A 21,894-nucleotide genomic window follows, 5' to 3' on the forward strand; every position below is an offset into this window, starting at 1 on the left:
GAGTCATAAAATCAACCTAGTGAGTGAGACCAACATTTCCTTTTAATTGGACATAATAGGTAATTTCAATGAATTCAATAGTAAATGTAAGTATTCTGTGAAACTTTGCAGGAAAAGTATTTTTTTCAAAGTAAATAAATGTATTTCATAAAACTTTTCAGGTATATCTGTGTGTGTACTGAGCCTAATATAAAATGTATTTCTTAGTGTAGGTCAGAAACATTTGAAAGTTGTTCTGGGACAAAGCATTTGACTCAGAGGTAATAATCTTTGACATGCAGAGCTGGAAACAGTTAAGACATTGGGCCCAACTGTTGTGGCTCAGTGGCTGAGCGTCGACATATGAACCAGGAGGTCATGATTCGATTCCCGGCCCGAGTTGCAGGCTCGATCCCCAGTGTGGGGCATGCAGGAGGCAGCCGATCAATGATGTTTCTGTCTCTCTCTCCCTCTCCCTTCTTCTCTGAAGTCAATAAAAAATAGTTTTAAAAAAACACATTGGTATGAATGGACTCAAAGTGTAAATGGGTAATTTCCTCACTTCAAATAAAGAGGTTATGATGCAGCAAGAGGTCCTGGCTCTCTGCGAGTGGGGAGCCTGAGAGAGAAGAGAGTGAAAGGGCAGGCTGTCACCCACCTGGATACCTCGGTCCTATTCCATCCCTTGTTTCCCAGATGAGCTGCCCGAGTGAGTGAGATCAATTATTTTCTTAAAATATATTTTTACTGATTTCAGAGAGGATGGGAGAGGGAGAGAGAGATAGAAACATCAATGATGAGAAAGAATCATTGATTGGCTGCCTCCTGCACGCCCCCTTCTGGGGATCAAACCTGCAAGCCAGGCATGTGCCCTTGACCAGAATCAAACCTAGAACCCTTTAGTCCGCAGGCTGACAGTCTACCCACTGAGCCAAACCAGCTAGAGCAGATCAATTATTAAAGCACTGACCCTAGAGCAGTGGTTCCTAACCTTTTTTTGGCCATGCCCCACCTCAGTATCTCTAAAACCTGATGTCCCCCCACTCCCTGTGACATATAATTCTTATTATTCATAAAGTGAACTCACATTCACATGGAGGAAGCCTTAAAGGCCATTAACTTGGTCTAAATAAGCTTCCAAAGAACATGGCATCCATGAAAGAGAAAAACAAAAGAATGAAAGGACAATTGAAGTACTGAGGAAGAAATCACTAAGAAATTGTTAAGAAAATAATAATATGAAGTGATATGAAAAAATAGCAAATAACGTTTCAAAACAAAGAGAACTGAAATGCATAAGTATGTCACAATATATATTTATATACTTTGTATGAGGCCCCTAGAACCATAAGAAACACAAAAAATTCACTGTTAATAACTCATTCTAGAATAGCCCACCCTAAAAATCAAATTGCCCCCCAGTGGGTGTGTACCCCCATTGGGAACCACTGACCTAGAGGCTAGAGGGATTAAGGATTATAAGCTCATCCGGTGCCTAAAGTCACAGTAGGGCTGACCTATACAGTAGGCATAATAGCTAGGGCTCCCGGATTTTAGGGGTCCACAAAAATGGTTTAGTTTCTTTAAAAAAAAAGTTTAATCCATCCTCAATTACATTCATGTTTATATCAATGAAGTTGCAAAGTACAAGTTTTAATACTTCATAGAGTAAGAGGCCCACAAAGGCCAAAGTACGTGGGGCCCATGAGAGTCCTAAGTAGCTGTGGGAACCAGGGGTTTCAGAAGCATTTGAGGTGCTTGCTGAAAATGCAGACTTCTGGGCACCCTCCAGGCAGTGATTCCAAACCTATGACACCCGTGTCAGAGGTGACACACGAACTCATTTTTTGGTTGATTTTTCTTTGTTAAATGGCATTTAAATATATAAAATACAAATAAAAATATAAATCTTTGTTTTACTATGGTTGGAAATACCAAAAAATTTCTGTATGTAACACGGCACCAGAGTTAAGTTAGGGTTTTTCAAAATGCTGACATGCCGAGCTCAAAAGGTTCGCCATCACTGCATAGAGCTACAGAATCTGGCTCCCTTGGGATGGGCCAGGATTTACAGTCTCAGCAGACACCTCAGGTGATTTAAATACCAAAAACAGTTGAAGAACCTCTGCCCTGGAGTTGATCACCATGACCTATCACAGGCTCAAGGTGGGCTTCTTTCAGCAGGGGCTACTTGTTGGTGTCAGTATGCCCTTCAAATTTACTGAACTAAACCTGCGCTATGCCCTTCTTGTAAATTTTAGCCGATTTTTTTAAAAAAAGAGACTATTTTTGTTTTAATCCTCACCTGAGGGTATGATTTTTATTGATTTTTAAAATTTTATTTATTTATCTTACAGAGAGAGGAGGGAAGAGAGAGAGAAACATCGATGTGAAAATAAAACATCGATTGGTTTCCTCCTGTATGCACCCAGACCAGGGATTGAACCCACAATCTCAATATGTGCCCTGACTGGGAATCAAACCCGAAACTTTTTGGTACTCAGGACGACATTCCAACCGATTGAGCCACCCTGCCAGGGCTCAGCCGAATAGTATTACTACTCTGAGGATCCTCTGATGCTGTCATATGTAATTGTGGTCTTTCTCAGCAGTGGCCTGTGTTCATCATCAAGCTCTCCTGTATCTGCCCTTGTGGATAAAAATGTTCACCACCACATGACATTTTCCAAGTCTTTTATTCAAAAAGCAGGTAAGTGACATATTTCTCTTGATTGGGGATAACTTATCATTTACTGATTGGATCATTGTACCTTGATTCAATGCACCCTGGTATTCAGCCTTGCCCTAAGTTAACCAAACCACTGGAGGAACAACAACAGAGAGCAGGCCTCTCCTTTTTGATTTCTTACATTCATCGTCAAGCCCTAGTTGAGATGCCAGTGCCCAACCCCCTTACAAAACAAACAACAGCAAGAGAAATGTCAAGATGTCTATGTTAATGAAGCAGACACTGTGGCCCTCTCAGCCACCTACCTCTACTTCAAGCTCAGGTGCTGTTCCCTGAGCCAGGGAAGAGCGACCCCTGGTGTCGGAGTGCACCATCTGCACAGGTTTTGCATAAGCATCAGCTCTGACCTCAGCCTACAGAACTTCAAATGAGAACTAGGATAGGAACCAGAGCCAGAAGGAAAAAGTGGAGAAAATATAAAAGCGGTTCGCAGATTAGCTGAGATGTTCCTGGATTCATAACATTCATCTAGAGGCCATGTTCTATCATGAGAAGAACAGAGGCTTGATGACACAGGACCTGATTCTGCTGGCTGTGAGGGCCGTTACCTAGGTGACCGACCTCAGGCAAGGAAGCTGCTTGCACTCTGAGCATCAGTTTCCTCAGCTTTAAAATGGGGATATAATTCTTACCTCACAGGATTGTTTTGCGAATACAATTAGCACTGTATATGAAAGCATCTATTATACTATCTGGTACAAGCTAAGTGCTCAATAAGCAGTGTTTGAGCTTAAAATTTACTTAGGAAAACGTTAAAAAAAGAAACTTTCCTTTACCGACCAACAAATACTGAGTTAGCAAATTAGCATCATATTTCATTCCTTTGCTGTGTGTATTTGATTTAAATCATCAAAAGCTAGGCTGCCAAAGAAAATATGCCATTTAATAATCTTAGAATTCATTTCATCTTAACATAACAGAGGGTTTCACACTGAAAATGTAGCAGGCATTATCCTACTGTTTCTACTGGGACAAGATGTGCTCCAATGAAAAGTTATAAGAAGGCAGATTTGGATTCAACATTAAAAGGACAAACTGGGGCCTGGGCTGCTGTGCTGCACAACTCCAGAGGACACGATTCATCTATGCGACAAGGCAGACCACAGGCCTGGGCTGTGCAGGGCCCAGCTGCATTGCAGTCCCAGAGCCCCAGCTGGAGTCCCTATGTCTTGGGCTTGCTCATGAAAAACGAAGTTCCCTATCACGGAATCTGTTTGATTTAAGGCTACATGACAATAAGTCAAGGATGTAGAAGAAATGGTTCCTACTTGGATAAGAGTCTGACTAGATGTTTTCAGTCTTTTCCTTTATTTGTTGTTGTTTTTTTGTTAATCCTCACCCAACCAGGGCCTGGGCCGGAGAGGAGCCCGAAGCCAAGCTACATGCCCTTGACTGAATCAAACCTTGACTTAAATGTGCAACTTTTCATTGGTGCACATTTTGTCCCGTTGGTCCACAGGCTGACGCTCTATCCACTAGTCAAACCGGCTGGAGGGACTTTTTCATTCTTACTTGGTTTATGAAACATTTCTGGAAAATCCATTGGACTTCAGATGCAGGCCTCAGTCCAGGGATAAAATAAAATGAATAAGACACCATCTCTGCCCTAGGAAAGACAGCAGTCCACTCAGGAAGTTGTGCTCCCCACAGTAATATGGCATCCTGACATGGCAACAGCTGTCCCCTTCAGTGGCAGCTGAAATTGCATAGCTGTGCCCTCAGCTTTTAAGATTAAGGCTTTCCTTTTTTTCCTAGAAATATAAACCTGTTCTTTTCTTCTACACATTTGATGTCCATGGTTGTGGACACACAGTTGTAATTAAAGTAATCTAATTTAAATTCTCAAATGTATTGATTTCAAGAAAAGGTCACTGCAGTTATGAAAGAGACGCTGAAGAAAGTCTGACTTCAGTGACAAGGATCCTTTGATCTTAGAATAAGTGGTTAAGAGAAAAAAATCTAAAACTTGTTGTACATAGTATAGATTAGCAATTTTGAACTGGTGTGCCGCAAAAGTTTATAGAACATGCAATACCTGACTAGTCAGGGACACTGACCTCATTTCCGTTAGATTGTCAAGTAAAAAAATGACAACAGTCACCCGGCCGGCATGGCTCAATGTTTGAGCATCAACCTATGAACCAGGAGGTCACGGTTCAATTCCTGGTCAGGACACATGCCCAGGTTGCAGGTTCAATCCCTAGTGTGTGGCGTGCAGGAGGCAGCCGATCAATGATTCTCTCTCATCATTGATGTTTCTTTCTCTCCCTCTGCCTTCCTCTCTGAAATCAATAAAAATATATATTTTTAAAGACAAGAGCCAGCACAATAGCTATGAATGAATCAAAACCATACCATTGGTTTTTTCTGTCAGATAGGCAAAAAATATATTTTTGTGTGTGTCACAGAATTTTAGTAATTAGTTTATGTGGGCTATGAGTTGAAAAATGTTGAAAATTACTTGTGTAGATAAATAATGTCTTCTGTGAAGGATACCAAAATGTTATTTTTTAAAAGTAATGAGGTATTCTGGGTAAGCCTGGTAGTCATAAAATACCACAAATAAACTTGGAGTGTTCACATTATCTGTGACAGTATCATACAGGTCAAGAGGATTTTGAGGATTCTTTGGAGGAGGCACAAGTAATGAAGTATTTCCAAGTGTGTACAATCCAGTGAGCACACGCACATAATACATATGCTTTTTCCCATTTGCGTCTGGTCTGGAGTAAGTATCATGGGCAGAATAATTGGCATTGACAGCAAAGTAGGTTCCCTTTCCATATGACACAGCTGTGAAAAGAAAAACAACATTTTTAAGAATTTCAATTTGTCTCTAATTTAATGTATTGACTCAATATGTCAAATAATGTTAATATAATGTTCAATTTTTTCTAAAGCCTCCTTAAAAATAATGTGTGTGTGTGTGTGTGTGTGTGTGTGTGTGTGTGTTTAATTTCAAAAAATCATTCCTCCACCTCAAAGGGCCAGTCAGCCCCTTTGGGAGGAAACATAGTGAGTCTGACCTGAAACTTTGGCTGCACCCTGACCATGAGCCATGAGGGAACACAATGCAATCCGCGGGACCCCTGAGCCAGCTTGGCTTCTCTTGGCTGACACCGCCTTTGGAGCAGCCACATGACTTACTTCCTTACCATTCTTTCCTGCATAACTGCGGTTGAAGCCATGTTGATTGACATGTGGCAAAGAGTCAGCATCTGTCCCATGGAAGAGCAGCTTCTCATTTTGTGTATGGCCATTTTTGTCATCCATGGTTTTTTTCTTTGTCTGGTAGTGCTGCCAGAGACTTCGATTCTGGATTCTCTCAATCTGAAAATCAATAAGGAAAAATATTCTGTCAGTGCCAATGACCCGTGGCAAGATACATCAAATGAAACATGATTACTATTTTTATTTAAAAAATATTTTTATTGATTTCAGAGAGAAAGGAAAAGGAAGAGTGAGAGAGAAACATTAATGATGAGAGGGAATCATTGATCGGCTGCCTCCTGCATGCCCCCTACTGGGGACTGAGCCTGCAACCCAGGCATGTGCCCTTACCAGAATCGAACCTGGGCAGGCTCACACTCCATTCACTGAGCCAAACCAGCCAGGGCACTATTTTTTCTTTTACTAGTAATCCTCACCCAAGGATATGTTTAGAGAGAGGAAGGGGAAAGAGATAGAGATGGAGATAGAGACAGAGATAGAGAGAGGCAATGATGTAAGAAACATCAATCTATTGCCTCCCATATGTGCCCAAACAAGACTCAAAACCACAACCTAGGTATGTGTCCTGACCAGGAATCAAACCCAAAACCTTTTGGTGTTCCAGATGGTACTCCAACCAACTGAGCCAGCACTGTCCAGAGCATGATCACTACTATTTATAAGTAAAAATTACTATAAACAGCAAATTCAATGCCAGGTGGCAGCTAACTGCATTCAGAAATCTTTTTTAGATCCAGTGCTTCACAAATCGGGCCTTGGGGGAAAAGTTACTTTAATTTTTAACATCTTTTATGCACCACGTGCAGCAAGCAAGATTTAGGATCTTGGACAACCAAGGTAGCTCAACTTCTGCTTCTTACTTTCGCTGTAATTACTGCTCCTGTTGCAGTCGATCCCTCTTTGTCCCTTTGCCTCTCTCCTCTTCAGTCCTTTTAAGATATTGGTTTACCTAGACAAGTTCTAACCACGGGAGAAGCACTAGAGTGTCTAGGCAAGAAGGAAATTAGTTAATGGAACTTAATCTCTCATCCAATTGGAAGAGTGAATGATGAATCCTGGAGGCAGGGAATCTGGCTGTAGACCAAAGTGGCCATGCTTTTTCTTTTCTAATTTATTTTTCAATTACATTTTACATTCAATACCATTCTCTATTAGTTTCATTTGTACAACAAAGTAGTTTAAAAAATTAGGTACTTTACAGAGTGGTCCCCCCACTGCGTCAAGTACCCACCTAGCCCTATACCCATTTATCTCGATATTATGGACTATATTCCCCACACTGTAATCTACACTTCTGTGGCCATTCTGCAACTAGCAATTTGTACTTCTTAATCTCTTCATCTTTGTCATCATGTCCCCCCAAACCCTCCCTTCTAACAGCTATCAGTCTGTCCTCTGTATCTATGAGTCTGTTTCTATTTTGTTTATTTATTTTATTCATTAGATTCCACATGTAAGTGAAATCATATGGCATTTGTCTTTCACTGATTTATTTCACTTAGCATAATCCTCTCTAGTTCCATTCATGCTGGCATAAAAGGTAAGATTTCCTTCTTTTTTACAGCCCAAAGTAGTATTTCAATGTGTAAATGTACTGCCACTTTCTTATCCACTCGTCTACTGATGAGCACTTGGGCTGCTTCAAAATTTTAGATATTGTAAATACTGCCGCAATGAATATATGGGTGCATATATATTCTTTCAAACTAGTGTTTCTACTTTCTTTACATATATTCCCAGAAGTGGAATCACTGGGTCATAAGGCAATTCATTTTTAATTTTTTGAGGAACCTCCACAGCATTCTCCATAGTGGCTACACCAATCTGCATTTCACAGTGGCCATGCTCTGACCACCCTCTTGGGCAGTGGTTCCAGGGCTGTGGTGAAAACTCCTTGGATCCTGGATTGCAGATCAGCTTCAAAACTTTCCTAACCAAGGAGAAACCAAGATGGCGGCATAGGTAAACACCTGAAATTGCTGCCTCGCACAACCACTTCAAAACTACAACTAAAACACAAAATGGACATCATCCAGAACCACAGGAAGGCTGGCTGAGTGGAAATTCTACAACTAGAAGGAAAGAGAAAAGCACACTGAGACTCAGAGGCAGTGCGGAAGTAAAGTGCAGAGGTACGGATGCACGCTCTCAGAGAGGGCTGGCAACTGAGGACGCGGTTGTCTTTTTCAATCGGGAAGGAGTCTCAAGCTCCCAACTGCTCTGAATTCCAGTTCCGGGTGAGACTCTGGGGACCCAGACTTATATGGGGAGAAACTGGACTGTCTGGCATCGGTCGGAATTCAAGGGTGGCTTTGTCAAAGAGGTGCTTGCAGTGATTACCAGGATACTGAGACCCAGGGCCTCTTAGGGCAAGGCTGAGGATGAGCCGTAGCTATTTACTCCACCCTATTGATTCCCTGAGACCCCGCCTCACCCAAGCTGTGTGCAGAGGCTTTTACATATGAATGCCCTGGCCCTTTGCAATCTGAAATTACCTAACAAATTGCAACTGGGTCAGAGACCCAGAAAATCCAAAAGAAGGCCCACAGCCCTACAGCAGCTTGCATTGCTTCAAAGCTGAGCCTCATCTGGGCACCTCCAAACCCCAAACAAAGAAGGGGAATCTGTAGATCTCTCTGTAGCTCCTGCTAGGTGTCCTCAGGCAGAGGCTAAATTAGGACCTCCTTAGAGATCCAAGAGCCCGTGTACCCAGTGGTCAGAGAGGAACCATCCAGATTACAACTCCTCAGATCCATAAGGGACACACTCAGGTGGTAGACTCAGTGAGCATCAAAGCCCCACTGAAGCAAGTCTTGCCCCATAAGGGTGTCTCCAGCACAGAAGTTCTCCCACCATAGACACAGCTGATTCTCACAGCCAATTGGCCTGGAGGTCAATTCCTCCCAGTGATACCTACAACAATCAAGGCTTAACTACAACAAGACTGTGCACAAAGCCTACAAAGGGGTGCACCAAGAGTGTCCACCTCAGGTAATTGGGGAGGCTGAGCCACTGGGCCCTATAGGACACCTAGCACAGAAAGCCACTCTATCAACACAGGGAAGCAGCCAAAATATGGAGACAAAGAAACAGGTCACAAATGACAGAAATGGAGGAAAGCAAACAACTGGATATAGAGTTCAAAACCACACGTATAAGGTTTTTCAAGAATTTTCTAGAAACCGCCAATAAATTTAGTGAGACCCTTGAGGATATGAAAAAGGACCAACTAGAGATTAAGCATACACTGACTGAAATAAAGAATAATATACAGAGATCCAACAGCAGACTAGAGGATCGCAAGAATCAAGTCAAAGATTTGAAATACGAAGAAGCAGACAACACCCAACAGGAAAAACAAAAAGAAAAAAGAATCCAAAAATATGAAGATAGTGTAAGGAGCCTCTGGGAGAACTTCAAGCGTACCAACATCCGAATTATAGGGGTTCCAGAAGAAGAGAGAGAGCAAGATGTTGAAAACCTATTTGAAGAAATAATGACAGAAAACTTCCCCTACCTGGTGAAAGAAATAGACTTACAAGTTCAGGAAGCACAGAGAACCCCAAACAAAAGGAATCCAAAGAGGACCACACCAAGACACATCATAATTAAAATGCCAAGAGCAAAACACAAAGAGAGAATCTTAAAAGCAGCAAGAGAAAAACAGTTAGTTACCTACAAAGGGGTACCCATACAATTTTCAGCTGATTTCTCAACAGAAACTATGCAGGCCAGAAGGGAATGGCAAGAAATATTCCAAGTGATGGATACCAAGAACCTACAACCAAGATTACTTTATCCAGCAAAGCTATCATTCAGAATTGAAGGTCAGATAAAGAGCTTCACAGATAAGAAAAGGAGTTCATCACCACCAAACCAGTATTATATGAAATGCTGAAAGGTATTCTTTAGGAAGAGGAAGAAGAAGAAAAAGGTATAGATACAAATTATGAACAACAAATACATATCTATCAACAAGTGAATCTAAAAATCAAGTGAATAAAAAATCAGATGAACAGAATAAACTGGTGAATATAATAGAATCAGGGGCATAGAAGGGAGTGGACTGACAATTCTCAGGGGGAAAGGGGGGTGGGGGGTGCGGGAAGAGACTGGACAAGAATCATACACCTATGGATGAGGACAGTGCGGTGGGGGGGGGTGTTAGGGCAGAGGGTGGGGTGGAAACCGGGTGGAGGGGATCTATGGGGGGGAAAAAGAGGAACAACTGTAATAATCTGAACAATAAAGATTTATTTAAAAAAAACGTGTCAGAGCCAGGATTTGAACCCGGATGGTTGTAGAGTCTCTGCTCTTAAGCCTGCCACTGTGGCACCACGATATTCCTTGGAATGTGAATGCCATGCAGACAGGGAGCTGGCCTGTCTTGCCCCTGCTGTATCTCCAGCCCTGGAAGAGTGCCTTACCCATAGGAGATACTCCATAAGCATTTGTAAAATGAAAGAATTCCCAGTTGGGAGCCTGTAAGCAGAGACTGCTGTTGGATATGTGCTCATCAAGTACTGGTTGCACAAAGGAGTCTCAGAGGAGAGTGACTCCTCTGAGGTCCCCTAAGGCAGTGATGGTGAACCTATGACACACGTGTCAGAGGTGACACGCAATCTCATTTTTTTGTTTGTTTTTTCTTTGTTAAATGGCATTTAAATATATAAAATAAATATCAAAAATATAAATCTTTTTTTATACTATGGTTGAAAATATCAAGAAATTTCTATATGTGACATGGCACCAGAGTTAAGTTAGGGTTTTTCAAAATGCTGACACGCCGAGCTCAAAAGGTTTGCCATCACTGACCTAGACAGACCATGGACTGTGGTCAGAGAGACCCAGGTTCAAATCCCAGCTCCTGCATCCTTGAGTATAACAACAGGGAGACCACCTGCTGGGAAAGCTCATCATGCAGATGATGACAGTGTGAATGGTGCAAGCAGACCCTTCCCCTTGTGACTCCTGCAAGACATGACCCCAGGCCTCATCCCCAGGAAGGCTGCCTCCTCCACCCCCAACCAGGAATGGATTTCCCAGAGAGAGCCTGGGGCACTGGTAGGGTGTCATCATGCCTCAAATAGGTCACTTTCCAGCTGGTCACTTTTTTCCACTGTTGCTGACCCAGAGACATCTGGAAAACTGGCTTGCCTAAGGAGGAGGAGGGGTGGAATGGAGGGCAGTGAGGAAAAGGCCTTGACCCTGTCTTACCTCCCACCTCCCAGGGCTCCAGTCTTGTGTGGGGGTACACCAGAGTAGGAGGAGGGGCTGGGCTAATGGCAGAGTCTGAGGGCCTCAGAGGCTGCTGGGGGGCTTGCTTAACATGCAGTTCTGGCCCCACCCCTGAAAGGCCAGGTGCTAGAATCTCCATCCTAAGGAACACCCCAAACTACTTTGACGCAGGCCTCAGACTGCCCTTTGAGGTGCCCTGGCTGAGGGTTCCCCAACCCCCAGCACCAACCCTGGCTCCGGGTCTTCCTAAGTTCCTCTTCTCATTCTGTCCCAGTGTTACCTTGTGTCAGAAAATGGGAGTCCTAATGGTGCAGTAAGATGCTTATTTCAGGTTTTCTGCTCAAGTTTCCCCATTCCTAACCCTTATTCCTCACCTGCTGCCCAGTTCTGATTCTTTCCCCGACTTGACTTGACTGAAGATTTGCACTGTCCCCTCTATGGCTGCCCCTCAGCAGTCTCAATTGGTGGACAGAGCTGCAGGGGGCACCACCCAGCAGCTCTGTTTGGGGAGCACCCCATCCGTAGAGATGAGGGGCAGGCAGCAAGCCTGATGCCCGGGGGCAGGGGGGTGTGGAGGGAGAAAATAAAAAAAATAAATAAAATAAAACCTTCCCTAATCAATAGGCAGTGGTAGTTCCATAAAATTGTCAGAATCTTCTTCCATTCTAAAGGACTCTCAGTTCTAATACTGTTACCTGCCATTATCTGGTTTGTTTGTTTTTTCAGTTTTGGGATTCCTATTTTTAATTAAGATATAGTTTGACCTCTAGCTCAAAGTCTCTGTATTATCATGCATTTTGTTTATCTGATTTGTGATTTTAAAATTTATTTTTCTTTTTATCCATAATTTTCTAATCTTTAAACTGCCTACTTCTATTCCATTTCTATTTACCTTAAATTTTATTTCTTTTACTCATCTTCCAAAAGCCTTAAAATTTTCATCTTAAAGAGTTTTGAAATAATTCTTACTTCTTAGTCTTTTCATTCTTGTTCCTCACCTTTTTTTTAGTATATGTGCTGCTGAAGCTAACACCCAACCTTCTCAAATTTAATAATCACACAAAGAAAAGAGTTATTTCAAGTAGTTTTCAAAACAGAAATCTGATTCTATATTCCTAATGAGATAAATTATAAGATTAAAAAAAAAAACACTGCAAGTAAATCTTAAAACTTTACTTAGTAGGTTTATGTTAGCAGTAGGCTTCTGGCTATAGTAAACTATCTGTATCAGACCAATCCTCTTGCCAACAACTATTAGAAGGGCTTGAGGGTGAGGGCAAGGGGGAGAGCTTTTTGAAGGCAACAAGGATTTGATGGGCCAAGTTCCAAGATAGAAGGGCAGTGCAAAATGAAAGAAAAAAGTCAGAAGATAATAGAATAACACCTTCAAAGTGCTCAACGAAAATAACTGTCACCCAGAACTCTACACCCAGCAAAAATATCCTTCAAAGAATGAAAGTGAAATGAAGACATTTTCAGACAAATACTTAAACTACCAGAAACATCACAACCAGATCTACACCTGAAAGAAAAGTAGAACCAGAAGGAGAATGATCCCAAGGTGTAGGCATGAAAATTCAAGAATAATGGAAGGGCAGTGGGCTAAAAGGGTGAATATACAATGACTGTATTAAAAAAATAAAAAGTTTTATAGGGTTTCAAATATACATAGAATTAAAATACAGGTAAAAGTCGTACAAGAGAAAAAAAAGGAAGATGGCGGCATAGGTAAACACCGGAGATTGCTGCCGCAAACAACCCACTTCAAAAATACAACTAAAAGACGGAACAGACACCACCCAGAACCACAGGAAGGCTGGCTGAGGAGAAACTCTTCAACTAGAAGGAAAGAGAACAGCATACCGAGGCTCAGAGGAGGCGCAGTGTGGAAAATACAACGGTACCGAGGTGCGCGCGCAAAGCGGGCTGGTGGCTGAGGGCGTGGTTGTCGTTTTCAATCGGGAGGGAGTCTCAAACTCTGAGCTCCAGATCCGGGCGAGTCTCTAGGGACTCAGACTCAAACGGGAGAGGCGGGATTGTCTGGCATCAGTTGGAACGTGAGGGCAGCTTTCTCTCCGAGGTTTGCAGGGGTTGCTGGGGTTCTGAGAAGCAGAGCCTCTGGGAACGAGACTGAGAGCAGCCATAACTGCTCCCTCCGCCCGCCCTGTTGATCAGGTGCGACCCGCCCCGCCCAAGCCCTGTGCAGAGCCATTTGCCGGATAGCCTCAGGCAAAGGCTAGATCAGCACCACTCCAGAGGACAGAAGTTTTCCCACAGCAGACACAGGTGATTCTCACAGCCAGTCGGCCTGGTGGTCAAATCCCTCTAGTATTAACTACAACAATCAAAGCTTAACTAGAACAAGACTACGCACAAAGACCACAAGGGGGTGCACCAAGAAAGCATAAAAAATGCGGAGACAAAAAAACATGACAGAAATGGAGGATATAGAGCTAAAAAACGCAATTTTGAGGGCGTGCAATAATGTGCTAGAAGCTGCCAATAAACTTGATGAGAGCCTCACGAAATCTAATGAGACCCTCATGAAATCTAATGAGACCCTCGATGCTGTGATAAAGAACCAACTAGAAATTAAGCATACACTGACTGAAATAAAGAATATTATACAGACACCCAATAGCAGACCAGAGGAGCACAAGAATCAAGTCAAAGATTTGAAATGTGAAGAAGCAAAAAACACCCAACCGGAAAAGCAAAATGAAAAAAGAATCCTAAAATACGAAGATAGTGTAAGGAGCCTCTGGGACAGCTTCAAGCATACAAATATCAGAATTATAGGGGTGCCAGAAGATGAGAGACAGCAAGATATTGAAAACCTATTTGAAGAAATAATGGCAGAAAACTTCCCCCACCTGGTGAAAGAAATGGACTTACAGGTCCAAGAAGCGCAGAGAACCCCAAACAAAAGGAATCCAAAGAGGACCACACCAAGACACATCATCATTAAAATGCCAAGAGCAAAAGACAAAGAGAGAATCTTAAAAGCAGCAAGAGAAAGAGACTCAATTACCTACAAGGGAATACCCATATGACTGTCAGCTGATTTCTCAACAGAAACTTTGCAGGCCAGAAGGGAATGGCAAGAAATATTCAAAGTGATGAATACCAAGAACCTACAACCAAGATTACTTTATCCAGCAAAGCTATTATTCAGAATTGAAGGTCAGATAAAGAGCTTCACAGATAAGGAAAAGCTAAAGGAGTTCATCACCACTAAACCAGTATTATACGAAATGCTGAAAGGTATCCTTTAAGACGAGGAAGAAGAAAAAGGTAAAGATACAAATTATGAACAACAAACATGCATCTATCAACAAGTGAATCTAACAATCAAGTGAATAAATAATCTGATGTACAGAATGAACTGGTGATTATAATGAATCAGGGACATAGAAAGGGAATGGACTGACTATTCTTGGGTGGGAAAGGGGAGTGGGAGATGCGGGAAGAGACTGGACAAAAATCATGCACCTATGGATGAGGACAGTGGGTGGAGAATGAGGGCGGAGGGTGGGGCGGGAACTGGGAGGAGGGGAGTTATTGGGGGGAAAAAAAGGAGGAACAAATGTAATCTGAACAATAAAGATTTAATTAAAAAAAAAAAAGAGACCGTACCCTTTTATGTAATGATGTTTACTTTGAATTTATATATATAAAAAAAAGTCGTACAAGAGGCAGGAGGGGACAAGTGGGTTTAAAGTGTTCAAAGTTCATTGCATTTTTTGGGAAATGAGAACTACACTAATTTGCACTAGAGTTTAATATAATAATCTCTAAGTAACCAATGGAAGGATTGTAATAGGATGTATAATGAGCATTCTAATAGTAATAGGGCATAAAAATGGAATGATAAAAATAACTTAATATAAAATAACATAGGAAAAGAGAGTAGAAATGATACATAGAAAAAAAGATTAGCCCTAATTGGTTTGGCTCAGTGGAAGATTAATATGGCATATTTAAACCCAAATATATCAGTAAATTCATTAAACAGACTAAGAACTGCAACTGAAAGATAAAGATTGACCCAGCCAGGGGGGCTCAGTGGTTGAGCATCCAACCATGAACCAGGAGGTTGAGGTTTGATTCTGGTAAGGGCACATGCCTGGGCTGCAGGCTCTATCCCCAATACGGAATGTGCAGGAGGCAGCCAGTCAAGGATTCTCTCTTATCATTGATGTTTCTATTCCTCCCTCCCTCTCCCTTTTTCTCTTTGAAATCATCAAAAACATATTTTAAAAAGGTAAAGGTGATCCAAATGGATGAATAAAAAACAAAACTCAAGTACAGTATATGCTATTATCTTATAGCATACAGGAAGTTGAAAAAGAAAAGGGTTAGAGATGCCCACAATAACCAAAAGAAGGAGGTAGAAGATGGCTTGCCCTGCTGCCAGACAATTTATGTCCCCATATGTCCCTGGATCCTTTCACGCTGTTGCCCCAGCGCTGGAGATCAGAGGGAATGAGCCTAAGTCCGGATAGAGGTCATGGGGAGTTCTCTTCCCAGAACTGCAACCCTGAGCTTGGGGCGTGACATTGGACTCCGGTTTAAAAACATACCACATGTGGGTGTCAGACCAGCCCATTCTGTACCTCACCCCTCCTACCAGTGTCAACGTGCTTTTTTCTTCTTCTTTTTTAAAAAAATATATTTCTTTATTGATTTCAGGGAGGAAGGGAGAAGGAGAGATAGAAACATCAATGAGAATCCTTGATCGGCTGCCTCCTGCACGTCCTCTACTGGGGATCGAGCCCTAAACCCAGGCATGTGTCCTTGGCCAGAATGGAACCTGGGACCCTTCAGTCCACAGGCTGACGCTATATCCACTGAGCTAAGCCAGCTAGGGCAATGTGCTTTCTTCTTTAATTCTCTGAATATAGGACTTCCATTCAGCAGATTTCAGGTGGTTCTGAATGATGGTTGTTTTATTTTTTAGTTGTAATTTTGATGTGGTTGTGGGAAGATGCAAGTGCCAGCGTTTTCCTTTGCCACTATCTTGGTTTCTCTCTGGTATATATCTCTTAGGACCTTTCAAATCTTTTTTGAATTATTATGTGCTTAACTACATGAGTAAACAGAATGGGGGAGAGTACCACAAATGGGGCCAAAAGGCACTGGCACCCTTCAGTTGTCAATAGAAAGGTGATGACATAATGGTGGAAATCAGGATTCCAGGCCAGGGCAGTAAATAGCAATGTAGTCTGGCTGCACAGCACAGGGAGGCCAGGCTGAGAACTAGGCCTCTGAAGTCTGGAGCGATGCTAAGACTTTGGTGTTCTCCAGTCACTTAACATATAAATGCACTTGTCCCAGGTTCACTCTCTTGGGAGAAGCAGCTGGAGTTCATCAGAGCATCCCCTCACATTGGTGTTTGGGGCGTGGCCCCCGTTCTAAAGAGCAGTTGTGGCCATGCAAATAGAAATTAAAAGAAAATTTGCAAAGACAGAAATTGTAGACCTTATTGGCACACTCATTATTATGGATGAAGAGAAGGAACTCAAAAATCTCTAACTCTGGGGGATCAATCGGGGAAAAATGAGACATGTAAAATTTTAGACAATAAAAAAAAAATCTCTAGCTTTATTCAGGAAGTGTTGGAACCAAGGTCAGAAAAGAGAAGGAAGGGGAAGATAATTACTTAGAGATGATGAGTTAGGTTTTAGGAAATTGATTTAGCACATAGATAATCAAGTGGAGATATTTTTAGTCCACTGGGAATATGTTCTAGAGCTAGAGTCAAAGATCCAGGTTGGTGATATGTTGATTTGAGAGCTATTAACATTAAAATGATAGCTGCATCCATGAAGGGTAAAAACATTCCCTGGTGAAGTGCAGAATCAGAAGACCAAATTATAAACCCTGTGGACAAAGCTAGGATGAGGGCTTTGGAGGAGAAACAGATATCAGTGATAATGAAAGGAGAAATAATAAAGAAGAAAACATCAAAGTATTATTGCCATATAATTCAAGAAAGAACACAAATTTAAAATAGCAATATTAATTTTTAAGAGTAGGAGATTCCAAAATACTAGTAAATGAGATGAACAGTGAAAGTAGTAGTGGGTTTACTAAGGAAGCAAACACTGTTGGCCTGTGAACAGTGGGGCAAAGGCACATAACCCAACCCTGAGAAGCCTTCGCCAGTCTCTTCTCATATCTTTGGATCTTTATTAGTTTGCTTCACAAAGGAAATATATGTCTTCAGTATTCTAATATCATATTGCAATCTACTGTCTTGTAATAACTGACTCAAAAATCTCAGTATTAATGCCTCAGGAATTATGGGGAGATGAGGAAAATCTAGAATATAAAATCTAATTACCATGAAATATTCTAATTCTGGGTTAAAAATATGTTAGGAAGTAAATAGAAATGTATTTATCCAGGAATATGATACCCTTTATTTTCACTATTAAGAAGCTCCATGTCATCAGAATGCTTACCTTCTCTATCTTGAACTGTGAGCAGGTCTGATTGAAGGCAACTGCCACTTTGCTGTATTCTGGTTGGCCAGGCTGTAGCTCAACCAGACAGACACGCTGCTGCTTCATATCACTCCAGTGTCCAGGGATCTCAACTGCAAAGTAGACATTTGAGGACACTCTGCACCCGGGAAGGCTCATCTACACAGTCCCCCTTCCTGGTATGCTTCAAAAAACCGAATAGCATGTGTGTTCTTTTACAAGCCCCTGATTCAATGTATTCAATACATTTCTTATATTTCTAGGAGAATGTTTTTCAAAGCATGGACCACAGACCACCACAGAACCAACTGTAATGCTTATTAAAACACACACACACACACACACAGACACACACACACACCGATCAATTAAAAATCTCTGAGAGACAGAACCTGTGTCTCTACATCTTCACAAGTTTTGATCATGCCCAGACTGGATGGCATATTCTGCTCAGTCTCTAATCTCTCATAATTCATTAATTTAACAATCAATTGTTTGCCTATGATGTTTTAAATAGTCGCTATTGTCTTGTTAACAAATGCATGGATTTTTGCTAGAGCTCCCACCACAAGGCCATCCACATCTGTTCTTTCGTTATTCTTCACACCATCCTTAAGAGTTGAGTGGGTGGTGGGTTTTGCTATGTGGCAGTTTGTGGGGGCAGCTCCATCTCCTCTTCTGCTAAATGAAATTTTATTCTTGAGTTCTCATTGCCCCAGGGTTGCTCAGGGTGTGAGGAATTCATTCCAACTGATCTCCCAAAAGATGAAGAGAAGGTGCTGAAAGGGAAGCCATTTTTACTAGTTTTCAGTGGGGGACTTCTTGGTTGGAAGTCTGTCTCACCTCTTTACAAGACAAGCATTCCCTTCTCAGAAGCAGATCCAGTCAGAGAATCTGAGGCTGCTTCCTATGCGTGTGTCTAGGAACTTTATTTTCAGGGCAGAGGAGGCAGTGACTCCTGGGAGATCCTGCAGGCTCCGGGGCCTCTCTGGGTACCAATCACAGAGGCAGAAAGTACCCACATTCTGACCAGGCTGTCTTCCCCATTTTGTTCTAAATAAAACCTTGGGCCACGTTTCTTTAAAGCCCATGGCTGTCCCTCTCCGGACTGAAGCAGCCATTACCTCCCAGAAGAACTGGCTCTAGGAAGCTTGTGAACTACAAAAAGGCAAGGTTTGGCTATGTTACCACTAAGATGGTCATCCTCAGGATGTTGGGCTCCCCCAGGCTGTATTTTCCCGACCTTAATGTAAACTCCATAAGTTTTCTATTTTAATGCATAAGAGTTACTTGAATTCTATCGACTTGACTACATTGTTGATAGACGGACAAAATACTGTTAAGCCCAAAGTAAATGTAAAATAGTGGATAACAAATGTGAAAGTTTGACTCACCTTGAGGTTTCATCATACGCTGAATTTGTAAACTGTGTCCGTTTGCACCTGTAGCAATGCATGTTTTCATGTCCACCGTGTAGTTCTGATTATTAATTTGGACATCAACTGTGTTTCCCTGTTTTTTTCTTGCCTCCTCCAATTTCATATTGGTTATTTTGTCAAAACTGCGATAAGTGTTATTGTCTTCATATTGCCATTCTACAAACTCAGTGATATAATCTGCTCTGGATTCCTGTTCTTTGGCTGATCTAACTGCCTTGATCATCTCCTCAACTGCATTTCTAGCCTGTTCCACATCTCTGCTAATCCCTGAAACCTTAATCAAAGGTTTCTGATGGTCCAAGTCCACCAAAATATTCAAGTCCTTCTGCAGCTTATTCAATTCCTGATATTCCTTTTCATCAAAGTCTTTGATACATTCCTCTTCACTGGTGTAAAGACTCTGTTCCTTTTCCATCAGATTCTGTAGGCAGGAGAGGGCGTTTTCTACAGATGTTTCATTTTCACCACACACCTGAAAAATTGCTGATTCCGTTTTCTTCTCCAAAACCAAAGGCTTTTGTCTGGGGGGAAGTTGCTTTGAGAAGCCCAAAAATGCTAAAAAAAGAAACACAAGGGAATGCAACAATTGTTTGGGATTTTAAAATTTAAAAAATATTTAGCTATTAGCTATTTCTCCCTTTCTTTCTCCTTTTCTCTGTTCCTCCCTCCCTACTTTCTTTCCTTCCTTTTTCTTTTATAGTTGCCATGCTGTATATTATATTTCTAGGACTTATTAATCTTATAATTGGAAGTGTGTACCTTTTGACCACTTTCACCCATTTTGCCCACTCCTACCACCCCACCTCTGGCAACCACCATTCTATTCTCTATCTGAATTCAGGTTTTTTAGATTCCACATATTAGACCTACTATATATTATTTGTCTCTCTCAGTCTGAAATTTCATTTAGCATAATGCCCTCAAGTTCCATCCATGTTGGGGCAAATGGTAGGATTTCTTTTTTTATGACTGAATAATATTCCATCATCTATGCAGGTCCTCAATGCAGGAGCTTCCCCCTGGTGGTCAGTGTGCTCCCACAGCTAAGCTCCCACAGCCAGACAAACTCCCACGGCCCCAATCACCGGGCAGGCTGAGGGACTCGACCTGTGCATGAATTTGTGCACCAGGCCTCTAGTAATACAATAATTTACAAGTAGTCATACAAGAATAAACTCAGTTTCACATACTCACAACTATAAACCTACTTTTGCCCCACCCTGTATATACCACATCTTTATGCATTTATTTTGCCAATGTTGTTGTTTCCATGTCTTGGCTATCTCAATACTGCTTCAATGAAATATGGGGCAGCAGATATAATTTAGAGATAATGATTTCATTTCCTTCAGATAAATACCCAGAAGTGTACCTACTGGATCATGTGTTAGTTATATTTTTAATTTTTTTAGGAAACTCCTACTATTTCCCATAGTGGCTGTACCAGTTTACATTCCCAGTGCACAAGGATTCCCTTTTCTCCCCATTTTTGTCAACACGTTTTTTGTCTTTTCCATAATAGCATTCTAATATGTGTGAAGTGATATCTCATTATTATTTTCATTTGCATTTCCCTGATGATTAGTAATGCTAAGCACCTCTTCATGTACCTGTTGGCCAATTGTATATCTTCTTTGGAAAAAATATGTCTATTCATATCCTCTGTGCATTTTAAAATTGGATTGTTTGGGTTTTTCTATTGAGATGTATGAGTTCTTTATATGTTTTTTTATATTAACCCCTAATCAAGTATACAAATATTTTTGCAAATATTTTCTCCCATTCAGTAGAAAAATACTGTTAATTTTCTTTGCTCTACAGAAGCTTTTTTGTTTGATATATTCCCACTTGTTTATTTTTGCTTTTGCTGTGTGTGTTTTTGGTGTCAAATCCAAAAAATTATTGTCATGACTGATGTTAAGAAGCTTACCCCTTATGTTTTCTTTTAGACGTTTTATGGTTTCAGGTCTTATATTCAAGTCTTTAATCTATTTCTGAGGGGAATTTTGTGTGTGGTGTAAGATAGCGGCCAGTTTCATTCTTTTGCATGGCTGTCCAGCTTCCCCAACACCATTTATTTTAGCACTAGAGGCCTGGTGCACAAATCCGTGCACAGGTGGGATGCCTTGGCCTGGCCAGCAATCGGGCCCATCGAGGCCTTCTCACCCAGTCCTGATCAGGGCCAATCGGGGCCAATTTGGGCCAGCCCCTGTGCGGGAGAGGCCACGGGATGTTGGCTGGCCAGAGGGGGCGACCGCGGGAGGTTGGCCTTGGGAGCACACTGACTCCCAGGGGGCAGCTCCTGTGTTGAGCATCTGCCCCCGGTGGTCAGTGCGTATCATAGTGAATGGTCGACCAGCCATTCAGTTGACCAGTCATAACGGTCACTTAGGCTTTTATTTGTCTAGATATGTGCTACTGAAGTAGGTGCCCAACACTATTTATTAAAGAGACTACCCTTCCCCCATTGTATATGCTAGGCTCTTTTGTTATCAATTAATTGGCCATATATGTATGGGTTTCTTTCTGGGCTCTCTATTCTCTTCCATTGATCTATGTTTCTGTTTTTACACCAATACCCTACTGCAGAGGTCCTCAAACTTTTTAAACAGGGGGCCAGTTCAATGTCCCTCAGACATTCCACACATGCACACTGTGGGCCCGGGACGAGTCGGATGCTAAGCAGGACAGGCAGCGGCGGCAAAAACACCCGGCGGGTCGGATAAATGTATTTGGCGGGCCGCATGTGGCCCGCGGGCCATAGTTGAGG

General features: G+C 41.8%; 1 pseudogene; it reads right to left on the reverse strand.

Moving 5' to 3' along the window:
- Positions 1 to 5,136: 5,136 nt before the first annotated feature.
- The window catches only part of LOC111826836, a 63,184-nt pseudogene continuing 46,426 nt past the window's right edge, over positions 5,137 to 21,894 (reverse strand).

Source organism: Myotis lucifugus, unplaced genomic scaffold (assembly GCF_000147115.1).
Source record: "Myotis lucifugus unplaced genomic scaffold, Myoluc2.0 scaffold_105, whole genome shotgun sequence".
In the NCBI taxonomy this organism is placed as follows: domain Eukaryota; kingdom Metazoa; phylum Chordata; class Mammalia; order Chiroptera; family Vespertilionidae; genus Myotis; species Myotis lucifugus.